General features: G+C 43.5%; 1 protein-coding gene across 6 annotated transcripts in view; it reads right to left on the bottom strand.

Moving 5' to 3' along the window:
• The window catches only part of SDCCAG8 (SHH signaling and ciliogenesis regulator SDCCAG8), a 211,348-nt gene that overhangs the window by 28,928 nt on the left and 169,770 nt on the right, over window positions 1-12,650 (bottom strand). The window lies entirely within an intron of this gene.

Raw genomic sequence — 12,650 nt, 5'->3', positions numbered from 1 at the left:
TAATTTCTTATTTGTAAACAAAAATATTAATCATTGTTTGTTGATGATCACGGAGGATTCAAATTTTAATTAAACAGGAAAAAAAATCTTGGCTAATGGAGAGGACAGAGAAATATTACGACCCGTTTTAATTTCTATGTTAGTGATTAAGCTTCTCATGTGACATAATTGAAACTGGCAAAGGTCTTAAGAACTCAGAGAAGTGAAAATTAAATGGTGCTGAGAATGACATTTCTTTATTTTTTCCGATTGTCGTCCAATAACTGAATTGATTTTTATGATCAATCCTTAAATGTGCCCTGCAAAACAGGACTTCTTAATTCCATAAAAATGTTTTGAGTGCTGCTTTATGACACAGTTGCTTATACTTGAATTACCCCTCGTTCCTTACAAAGTTACCATTAGTTTCACTTCTAAACCCTACATCCCATCCTTTATCTCTGCTCACTCTGGAGTTCTCCATATTTCAGTTCCCAGACTCTCTTGAACTGTTGCACACGCGGGGAGGCTGAGCCCCCAAAGAATAATCAGTATATTAATTTCGCTAGGAGACAGTGAAATTTTTCTAACACAATTTGCCCAACCTGAACTCTTCCCTTCAGAAACACTTTGCGTTTAAAAAGAAACTCCCAGCATGAACTCATAAGGAGAGACATGTAACAGACAGTACATGTGGCCGTTGGGCATACAGCTCAGAATTAAAAGAGAATTTCTTATGTTGTTTCTTCTGTGCCATGTGCATAATGTACATGTGGATGAAACTGACATCAGACATTTAAAGCAAAAAGGGGGAGGGGGAGGAGGATGTGATAGTGGCGGGAAAGAGAGAGAAAAATATGTTGATAAAAACAGTAACTTCTGTTAATCTACATTTTTCAGTTACTGTCTTAATTAAGGTTGTTAGGAAATATGTCGCAGTTTAATTGCATTGTTTCAAGAGATTCTAATGCTGACAAATTTAAGCCCATGTACTTGGAAGGTAAAAAAGATTAAAGTGGTAATTTCTTCCAATTGGGAGATGATCAAAATTATGCTTTCAATAGACACTGCCCCTCCAGACCCTAAATTCAGAAGACAAAGGAAGAATATCCTAACACTTAATGTGTTCAGAATGAAACAAGCTCTGAAAAAAGGAATGTGTCTTTAACCTATGTATATACGATAGGAATCGTTTTTTTAAATACCAGTACAAAGAATTCACAAAAATGAAATAGCACTTTATCTGAAATTTCTGGGTGACATCTTTATCCCTGCAGAAAACAGTTATTGATGAAAGAAGTTGGTACCAATCTTCAAATGATTCTCAGATGACTTTGTTTAAGACGGTACAAATCATGTGTCTCAGCCACAAGTTCATAAACATAACAGTTTGAAGATACATTCAGATCTCCAGGCCCTGTGCCCTTTTCATCTACTGGGATGCAGTCACACTTGCCCTAGGTTTCACTTATTTCTCTTTTCGGGGGAAGCCTTTCCGTGTTTACTCAGCAAAATAAATTAGAATGTATTTCCATTGCTCAAAGTACCTTGGATGAAAGTTGGAGTAGACACATAGATCCCTAGTATTTCCTCCAGATGGCCACACCTAACTCACTTTTAACCCAGGGGCTGCCTTTCTTACTGGATCCCATCTCCCATGGCTGTTAAGGTGGGCTCACTGCCTGTGAGAAGGGAGGTAGCCACTAAAACCCTCCAGGAGCCCTTGCCATCCGGTGCCCTTTTCTCCTTGGTGTGCAGCACGAAGGAGCACTGATGAGCAACTCCCACTGACCCGACTGGCCTCTGCATTCAAACTGGTTGGATGATTTGGTCGGATAAATGGACCAGTTCTTTGACAGAATCAACTGCTTGCTTCCCCTTCCGTTAACCACCATTTATAATTCACCTGGAGCCTCGGAGTTTGTTATCTATCCCACTGAGGAGGTGGACCTAACTTTTCTAGCAGCTGCAGATATTGTCTATATGTGCAATAGCTGCAGATATTGACTGTATGTGCAGGGAAAAAATAAGATCAGCTTGCCCTCAAATGTAGCTGAAATGTCCAAAGAGCTTGGCTAAGAGAACAGACTTGAAAGATTTGCTGTCACTGGGGGGTCTCAGGGCTCCTTCCGCCTCAGCCTCTCAACACACGAATGGTCAGCGCACTTGCCCTCAGTCTGGAACTCCACCGATGTGCTACCAGGATCACAGGGTCTCAATTATTAAACTCACATCTGCACTTTGCACTGGGAAGTGGCATCGTGGGGTCTCAAATCGCTGAGTAAATGGCCTGCGTGACCTAAAAGTCCACTGGTACACAATTAGTATAATTTTGTTTAAAATGCCACACACAAGGTCCCATATAGCAAAGGGGACACGTCTCTCAAGTGCTCACCACCTGGGACCACATAAAACTCTCGGAGGACTCACTGAGAAAGAAAAGATTTTCCATCTGCTGGGGTTTCTGAAACTTCTGGTGGGAGGACACATCCCCCCACTGCTGGGCTGCCTCCCTGAGAAAGGGCTTTGCCGAGCCTGAAGCCCTGCAGAGGGACAGGGAACAGGAGAGCATTCCTAATTACCAGGTCGGAGACAGACAACAGGCAGGCCGACCCAGAGGTGGGCAGAACCCAGGAGCGTGATTAGAAGTTGAAAAGTTCTGAGTCAATCTCAGAGTTCGAAGAACATTAAAAGAAGAATACAGAACACTGAGGGGGGAGGGGGGAGGGAAGCAGTACCCGCCTGAGGGCCAATTGCCTCTCCAGCAGCGGCAAGGCTGTTCCTGGGCTCGCAGGACCATTTGTTCCATTACACAATCTCCTGAAGCCATTTAGAGAGAGCTCAGACAACTGCCTGTACCAACACGACACATGGCTTCCCATCCCGACTCTTTGCTAATCCAGACGCTCCAACCATCTTTCTTTAAGATGCCATATGGTTGGCAGAAGCCTGTAGATCTAGCAGCACATCTGCTTGTACGTTTCTTCTTCCCTCCATCCCCCCAACAAAAGAGGGCGAGAGAGACAGCCCGAGAGGAGGGCATGTGTGTGTGTACCTCTGCCTCTGTAGTGATTTCTTTTTCAGCTTTCTAACTAAACAAAACTATTAAAGGGATGATAGAAATGACTCAGGCCTGGATCATTTTTAACTAGACAACCTGGCAGTTTATTTGCTTGTCAACGATTTAAAACCAGATTAGAAAAACAAAGGATGGATGGGGTCCTCTCTCCAAAGGCTGATTACTTGAAAAACCACTTCAAAGCACTCCTTCTGAGTATCCTTGTGAGGCTTTCTTCCTGCAGGAGAGGGCCAGCACCCTTGCCTGAAGCTATTTTTCCTCTTTTTGGTCAAGGAAGAGGATGAGCTGAGAAGCTAGCAGATACCCAGAGCCTGCTTTGTTAGCAAGCACTGCCGGCTGTATGCTAATGAGTCGGCACGACACACTGCTTTTTTGGTATGATGAGCAAAGATTGTTGACACTGTCGAAATCCTGGCTCTCCTGGCCTGTGAGCACACGGCTGCGTCCTTGGAATCCGGCCCCCAGTAAGACAGGCTGCAAAAAAATAATACATTCTACTCTCCTGATGACTGAAATCTGGCCATTTGTAACAGAGCAGTTGGAGGTGGGGGGAGGGTTAGAAGAATATTCTAAAATAGTCTGTCAGGCCAGGAGTCCAAAAGACACAGGTAAAAATGATGTGTTTCTTCCAAACTAAAAGTTAAACCTGGCAGACACATGTACGTGGTCAGGACCAGGATCCTGACTTCAGGGGCAGCCTCTGCCTCATCGGGGCAGCTGGGACGTTTGCTCCACACCTGGCTGGAGGGCACTGCAGGTGGGACAGCCCTGTTGATGGTATATCCCCATCACAGGTGAAAAGCTAAGTTTCTGGTCTTCTTGTCATTTTCTTCGAATTATGTGTTAGTTGACCCTACATGGCTTCCCAAGTCTGTGGGACTATAAGACAGCAAAAACACAAAGCAAACATTCTGTTGTTGCAGAAATAGGCCTTTTTTTTTTATCCCCCAAGATCAAGAGTGGAAAGGGAAGCGACATATCCCGAGTGCTGAGCACGTTCAATAAAACATCCCTTTACCTGCTTAGTAACTCTGAGAGGTAGGTATTATTATTCCAATTTAACAGATGAGGAGACTGAGGCTTAGAGGGATTAAAAAAAAAGAAACAGAAAATTAACAGGAGAAAACGCCCCACAAAACTTTAACAAAGCTATGCAGCCAGGAAGTGCCAGACTCAAAGCCCATGCCAGTGTCCTCCAGCTGGTGCAGGGACACATACACAGGTGCATTTCCTCCTGGATACATACGCTCGGGGTCCAGGAAGCCAGCCTGAGCAGATATCACTGTTAGCTGGTGAGCAATAAGCCACTTACAATTTGTATGCGGGCAGGGGCATCAAAATGTAAATTCCGTTTACTTGTAATCTACAGTATGAATGAAAATTCATGTAACTGATGTATAAAAACATGAGGAGTGACTAAAGAAGCACTGACCAGCACAGTGAAAATATCAGAACGAGTCCATTCAGGTTAGTCACCTTGGGGACAGCGAATCTATTCCAACCTCTCTGCCATAACCTAGGACTTGCTGACACAGTCCTTCTCGTTGGAATTTCCCTCATCGCCGAGGCCTCCGTGAGTGGGTGTCTGTGTAAATCTGTGAATGAGTATTAAATGTATTTCATAAAAATTGTACGTTTTCATATAAAACGCGTACAGTGTATGCCATACTCCTCAATGATGACACAACAGCCCAGACTAGGTGATATGAGCTCGATTTCTATTATCGGCAGGAACAACAAACTATTATTAACAATTCTATTCTTATCATTGAGATGTGGCTAAGTAGAATGATGAGATTGAATTAAAAAAAAAAAATCTAGGTTGAAATCTGAGCGTGATTACAGGCAAATTCTTCCAAGCCTGTTTCACTTCCGTTATAAAAGGGTTCTACCCACCTCACAGGATTCTTGTGAGACCTGGAGAGAGTATGTGAAGTACCTGGCACTGAGTCAATTCTCAGTAAATGAAAATACAATTGTTCTTGTGATTATTTTTAATAGTGTGTGAGAGCATTTACCAAGTGTTTCCACACACATTAGCTCATTCAACTCTGACAACAGACTGGGAATGTAGGAAGAGTTTCTTCTAGCTGATGAAAGACATAATTGAGATTCAATAATAAAATAAGTAAAGCGACATGAGCCATTACTATTATTTTATTTTTACTATTTTTTGAGCCCTTCGTATGTGCAGTTACAACACTAAGTGCTTTTCCAGCCATCTTGTCATCAGAACAGCCACCCTCTGAAGAAGGCATTATGGTCCTCATTTTATAGCCATGAAACTGAAGCTAAGAGATGTTACCAATATCTTGCCTAGATTCACAGAGCTAGTAAGTGGCAGAGCTAGAACGCAGTCCCAGGTCTGTCTCCCAAGCCCGTGGTCCTAACAACAGCTGTGAACTAGTGAAGACAGGCCTAAAAGCCAGATTTCTCTGTTTGAAACCTGGTACCCTTTTGTCTACACCACATAAGGCTGGAATGTACCAAAAGCTACTGGACATTTGACAAGGAATTCCTAGCATAAAAATCCTTGTCCTTCCCGATTTCCATGTAAGCTGCCGTGTTCTATCAGGGCTCCGGGTTCAAGCATCCTGCGTGCTTCTGCACACTCACGCAGAGCTTCATGCTGGGTGCTCCGACAGCACCGTCAAACATCAAAGTGTTCTTTCTAAGATGGCAGGACATGACATATGCATCTGACTGCATCACACACTTAAACACACACCAACAAAGCTGTCATTATGTATTCGGAATCTAATTTAACATCACGGAGGTTGTCAGAAATTTCTTAATCAAGAGGATAGTCTTTCAATAAAAATTAACTACCAATTGAAGGCTTGCAAATCGAAATGACCTGTTAGGGACGCTAGAACATTTGGAGGTGGCTGATCAGATGCTGACATGAGGAAACGGGAGCGGGGGCAACCAAAATCTGGATTTATGGTGCACATATGTGCTTTTATCCAGACAACTCTTCAAATACACCCTCAGAGCTGCTCTTATGAACTCTAGCTTCTAGACAAGGGGCGGTAATCTCAGGTGTGTTTTCTCAACTCCTCAGCTCCATTCCAACCAGCACCCGCATCATCTTTATCCGATTGGACCTGGACTCATTACTGAGGGTCAAGTGCCCCCACTGGTTCTCTCCTCTACTCCCACAGCTTCCAGTCTCCTCATTTCATTGCTGAGTCCAACCCAGTTCACAGCAGAACAGGACGTCAAACAAGCAAATAAATGAACGAGCAGACAAAAGCCGTGGCTATCTCTCCAGTGAGCCCAAGTTCATAAACTGTTTATCGCATTGTTAGTCATTGGTCAACAGCAGTTTCCAGGGGGATCTGAGCACAACAGACTGTGAATGGATGGTTTCCTTGGAATTTAGTGCTGGGTAAGTGCCCCGCTGGTTTCCAACTTAAAGGACAGAAATCTCGAAGGCTTCTTAAAAGTATTCCTGAAAGCATCATTGGGAGGCACCTGCCTATTAACTGTCCGACTGAGAGTGAGACTAGGTTCACCAGAGGCAGCTATTTTAAATTCTTTGTCCTTCATTAATTTGATAGGCTGGAATAGTCCTGGGCTGTGGCACGAGAACAAAAATGCTGTTTTATTCTAACTTTGCTAAAGGGTAAGATGCCCTTTCTCTATCAGATTTGAGGATGCTTTCCTGAGCCAGCTTATCCACTCTGAAAAGTCCTTTTTAACACGCGCCTCCTAGAGCATAATACGAGCCCTGATTTCCTAGGACACGTTGTTTCCCGTGCCACGCACAGTAGGAACTCACACAGATAATGTTTGTTGAGCACTTACTATGTGCCTGACACTGTCCTGAACATGTCTGTGTAATAACTCGCTCAGTCCTGTGAGCTAGATAACACAAGTGTCATAATTTTATAAAGAAGTTTAGGCCCACATTAAATGGCTTGTCCCGACTCACACAGTACGGAAGAGGTAGAACTGGTGACTCAAGCCAAGCCATCTGGGATCAGAACGCACCCGATGCCCAGCCTACCAGCCATGGGAATTTGGTGACATTTAGCCTCTCTGAGCCTGAATTTCTTCAGAATAAAATCTAATTTTAACAATACTCGTCCCACCTATCTATCTCATAAGGTTGTTGGGAGATTATATATTATTTCCCCCTCGCACACATGTTCCTGCTTTCTTTTCCCACGTGCAACGGTCTCTTCTAGGCCCAAATGGGTTGTGACCTGTTTGAGGGGAGGGGCCAGGATCTAATAACATATTCTGGTGGCCACTGTGGCCAGAGCTGATAGATAGTGATCACTGCATCCACCACAGCCTGTAAACTTCCACTTTGGGTGCTAACTGCGACCCCCAAAATGAGAAACCAAGGAGGCTTTGCGTTGCCAATTCAAGACAGGGGCAAAGGATCACTCATGCTGTATTTGGTGCTGAAGTGCTTTTTCCAAATGGTCGCAGGTGAACGGAAAAGGCGGTGCAATTAGCCAGCCTCACTCACTAAGATGTGAAGAGATGGTCTGACCTGGAATAGCCTAGGGCAAAACAAGGGCATCTTCTCTTCTGGAAGCCTCTGCGATCAGGTTTGTCCTCTGCCCGTGGTGCCAAGGGATAGTAGAAGCAAGACCACAGCTGACTGAACACAGCTAATATGATGAAAAGGGTGAAGCGATAACACATAAAAAAAGAAATGCTGCCTTTCTAGAGACAGAGAAAATTGTTAATACAAATGAACAGCTGTTTGGGAAGAAAACATTATTTTCAAAACCCAGACAAAGCTCTATTTATTACATTTCAGAGACACTTAAATTATAGTGTCTGAAAGCTACCCTTTCATGGGTATCTGTGATACCTAAATTATCCACAAACCTGAAAGGTTAAGCCAAAAAAAAGACTTTACTGTGAGAAAGACTTATACAGAGAAAGTTCCTCTTTTTCTTCAAGGGAGGAGGTGAGTAAATCCACTGTGCAGCATAACCGATCCAGCACGAACCGTCATGAAATTCCAATTGAACATTAAATTCAAAATTCATTCAGAGATGTTAACATAGGCTGTTTTAAAATCTAAATGCAAACGGCGCTATTCCCATTGTGCTGTTGCTATTCTTATGTTCATGTGGGTTCTCTTGGCCCCCTGCTCTGCTCCAGGCCTCCCTGGGGGGTTCCACAGAAGTCAGGGGCAGCTCTCTGAGCTCCCAGTGCTGGGCTGTACGGGATGTGCTGCATGTACAGCCAGTGAGGCAGGCCTGGGCTCCAATGTGTTCCCATACAGCCTGACCCTTCTGGAGGAGACCAGGGCTCACCAACGCCTTTCCCATCAACTAGCATGGGTCTGGCTGCCTCTAGGTATTTCCAGAGAATGGCTTGTCACACTCTGGTTAAAAAAAAAAAAAGAAAAAAAAAAGTCCTGACTGAGGAAAAATAAAGAAAATCATATTTGGTGCGCCTAGGGGAAGTTAAACAATGAGTCAAGTGACAGATGAGGGGTCCCTGTCATAGTCCAGTGTAGATTTCATTCTGCATCTTTTCAGTTCATCACTCCAGTCAATTCAATTCAAATAAACTACAGACTTCAGTTCGGGTTGGAAAGACAACAAAACAACAGCATAAAGAAGTGTACTGAAATCCATAATCACCTGTGATATTTACAGGTACTTTCAATCTGTTTCCTTACTATGGGGTGACCTGAGCTTGAACGCCAAGGCTTTCTCCAGCAGGAAGGAGTCTTTGTCACACGATGCGAGCACACTACCTTCCTCCCTTCGTCAACTTCTTGTTTATTGTTCTACCTTACTTCCTACACACCTCACCGGGTGTTGTGCAGTTTAGTAAGTTAGGGAAGGCTTGCGATTTTTCTAATGAAAGGTGTTATGCTGTTATGTAAATACACAGTATTATTTTGTCTTTATTCCAGCATTACTGGTTTGAAATAGTTCAGTGTGTGTAAATATGCTTAATAATGTGTATTAATTGGATTTTTTTTTTTAGTAATTCCCTGGCATCTCAGTTAACTAAGCAGTAGCAGGCTTACTTGCACAAGGAAATATTAAGTATAGTCTCAGACAACTATTCACTGCTCTTTGTCCCTTCCAAAAAAATTCTAGCTACAGGAATCCACCAAGCACCTGTAGTCATTTGCTTGAATGCTAGACAGACGCAATAATTTGTGACCTCCCATGAACATAAACAGAGGCAGATGTCAAGGTTAAAATTTATAACATCGCAACTAACCCACCCCCGAGGATGGGAACAAGTACGTAAGCTCCCTGTAAACAATTAGCATAACTACAAAACAAGTGTACAACACTCAGACAAAAAAATTTTAAGTACCACCAATACCACCACATGTTTTAAGTTGGAATCTCCAAAAATAAGTATTATTCTGAGGCTCGATTGTCACTCAGGGCCTTGTCAGCTCTTGATGGCCATTTTGGTCCAAGCATGTTAGCAATCTCAGGTCAGGAGGACCTGACCCGTGGCAACTCAACTTTCTTCACGAGGTTCTGAATAAATGGTTAGTTCTAGTCTTCTCTGTGGACAACAGCCCCCTACCTCAGTGGCTTTCATGGGGATACCGAGAGTTTGCATCAGTTACTGTTACTATTTAAGCAGCCTTTATGGGCATGTGCCCCTTTGGCAGAATGGTCTTCTTACCCTTTCTATCACAGATAGCAGACAGTTCCTCCCATGCAAATTGAGTCAAAAGCATGGGCTCTAGAATTATCATAAAGGTGGGGAGAAAGTGTCGATGGAGTGCTGAGAAATGCACAAAACTCATCAATTGGTGAGTTTAATGGGTAAGGTTCCTAAATATAATATTTTTTTGATTATGTGTATTATTTCTTCCCTCCCCCAATAAAAGTCTGCCTGTAAGTCCATCCTGTAATTGGATTGTGCTGTACAGGCATTACAGGAAGTGGCTTGAATGGGGTGGGGGTGGGGGTGGGGTGGGGGGCTGGACAGCCACAGGAACACGCCAGGCTAGCTGGCTGGGCTGGCAGGAGGCCCAGTAAGGGACGGAACCATGCCGTGAATATAAGGGCGGTCAGCCAGAATAGTCTCAACTTGCACTGCTTCTCATCTTGGGTCTTAAGTCTAAAGTGGTCTCTCCAAGTGTGGAACCCAAAGAATATTATTAAAGAGCCTTATTCTGTTCTCTGCATACACCCTGCATCTCTTTGGGAGTCAAGCATCACTCCTTGTTTCTGGTCTCCTCACACCTGCTCCTTCTTCTGTGCCCCCATTATGGCTCTTATCACAGTGCATCGTAAGTAATGGTCCGTCTCCTGCACTACGGCGTTTGCTGCCTGCGAGCAGGGGCTCAGGCTCACCAGTGCTCACAGCGTCCAGCACAGTGCCGGACACGTGTGTGTGGGTGAGTGTGCGTGTGTAAGAACGAACTGTAAGGACAGCGTCCTAGTGGACTGACTGTGCTTCTAAAGCACCTGTTGGCCTGGGACCAGATGACACCACAGCATAAATTTAAGGATTTGTTTATCCTTTTTATAAAGACGGCTTTCAAAGAGCCACTGGCAAAAGCTGACATTTCCACCTTCAGCTGAAGTAGAGAGTTGGATGCATTTGTAGCAGTCATGTTACTTTTGCCTCCCAAAGAGCTTGGCACATACATATATATATATATATATATATATATATATATATATATATACACACACACACATATATGTATATTTATTATTATTATTATTATTATTATTATTATTACTGTTTGCTAAAAGAAAACTAGATGAAAGATGGCAATGCCTTGGTACATAAGTCCTTGGGGACTTTCCAGGAAAACCATTTCATTGGCAGCAGCTGGAAATGCAGCAGCACTGTAATTTTGCTGAAGCTATTTAAATGCCATACGTGCTGTATATGCTGGTGTTGTCTAGCTGACCCAGAGGCAGGGACTTTAATGCAATGTGAAGAAAATACCACAATATTCACTTGTACTATTATTCGCTCATTCATCTGTTCAACACATATTTGCCAAACAATGTGCAATGTCTTTTCTACTGGGTATTGGGAAGACTGGGGAGCAAGACAGACAAGATTTCACTTCAGGGAGGTGGTACAGTTGTTAACGGGATCCACAGTTGTGGGAATTTTGCAAAGATGCTTCTAGGAAAGTGCTAGGAGAGAAAAACCTCACTGGTGGAAAGGAGGCAAGTTAAACCCAAACTTTGAATTAAGGAATCATGTAATGGCCTCATTCCAAAGACGATGTGTTTCAATCACCTTTGTTTAAACAGAAGTCAAGTACATTTCTGAGCTCTGGTCACAGTGGCCACCAAAATATGTTAGATCCTGACCCCTCCAGTCAAAGAGGTCACAACCCATTGGGGCCTAGAAAAGACCTTTGCACGTGGGAACAATAATACAGCAACACATGTCTGTGCGGGGAATGGGCCAGGCGTGAGTGAGTGGTCTTAGAATTCAGAAGAGGAATTCATTGAAAAAAACTTCTCCACTGGCTCTAGAAGACTGTGTATTACCGATTTAAAACACATGCACACCGGTACATTTATATGCGCTGATAACCCAAAGTAAGGAACGGGATGGAAATGAAGTAGACTGCCTCACTGGTAACGAAGGTTTCAGTGCAATGCACTTCAAAACACTGTAGAATGGTAATTCAGCTCAGACCTAACTGGATGTGCCAAGAAAGAGGAAAATGTTTCCCATTAATGCAGAATTTTTTGGAGACTAAGAAAGTGGACTTTTAAAGCCTCTCAAAGACTCTGCAAGTCATGCCATACAGTTACCGGGAACTGGTAACTCCTGAAAACCATGCTGCAGAATTACAACAAAGGCTTCAGGTGCCTCTCTGACCAGCCAGCACTCAGGGCGTCATGAGGTCAGGGACATACTGGAACAGTCGGTCTGACCCAACGTGCTTTCTCTTTGATCAACCTTATATGTGACTGTATTTTAGTAAATTACCCATGTAGTTGTATTTTGACAGCTCTCTTTACAGCAGTAAAACAAAATGTGTGCATCGCAAATGGCAAAGATTCAAATTTCAGCTATGTTTATCCAAAATAGCACTGAACTGCTTCTGTACTTATGCTATACTGCCTACAGCTTTACGGGAGGGAAGACAGATGGGATGAATTTAGCAGGGAGACAGCTGTGGCTTGAAGAAGAGACAAGCAAAAGTTTTGCTATCAGGCTTCATTATGTATCAAGGTACCAGTAAAATCTGTATCTGGAAGCAGCCAAAAAAGTGTTTTTCATTTGACTAGTGATAATTACCTTTTCTCAACAGCTGACAATGTTCTAAGTGGCATTAACTAGGTATAATAATTAAGCTATGAGATGCAACAGGCAGAGCCTTTCTGGGAACTGTGGCTTCCCTCAGGTATGCCGGGGGCATTGGCGGAGGGGCTGCTGATTCCAAGCTCTGGAGAAATGCAGCAAGCCCCGGAATCTGCGGGTGGGAGTCCACACGGAGAGGAAAAAGGAGACTGGATGCTGGGAGCTTATTCTTGTGACCACGACATTACTGAAAGAATGCTTTTTCACCCATTTCTTACTGATGAACGTGCATCATTCACACTTGGCCCCAGTCGACTGGACGTGGGAATGGAGAGTTGGGCTATTTATC

Source organism: Rhinolophus sinicus, chromosome 6 (genome assembly GCF_057876585.1).
Source record: "Rhinolophus sinicus isolate RSI-liver-muscle chromosome 6, RSI-T2T, whole genome shotgun sequence".
Classification (NCBI taxonomy): Eukaryota; Metazoa; Chordata; class Mammalia; order Chiroptera; family Rhinolophidae; genus Rhinolophus; species Rhinolophus sinicus.
Note: the sequence above shows the minus strand (reverse complement) of the source record. Positions and strands in the feature narration are given on the sequence as shown.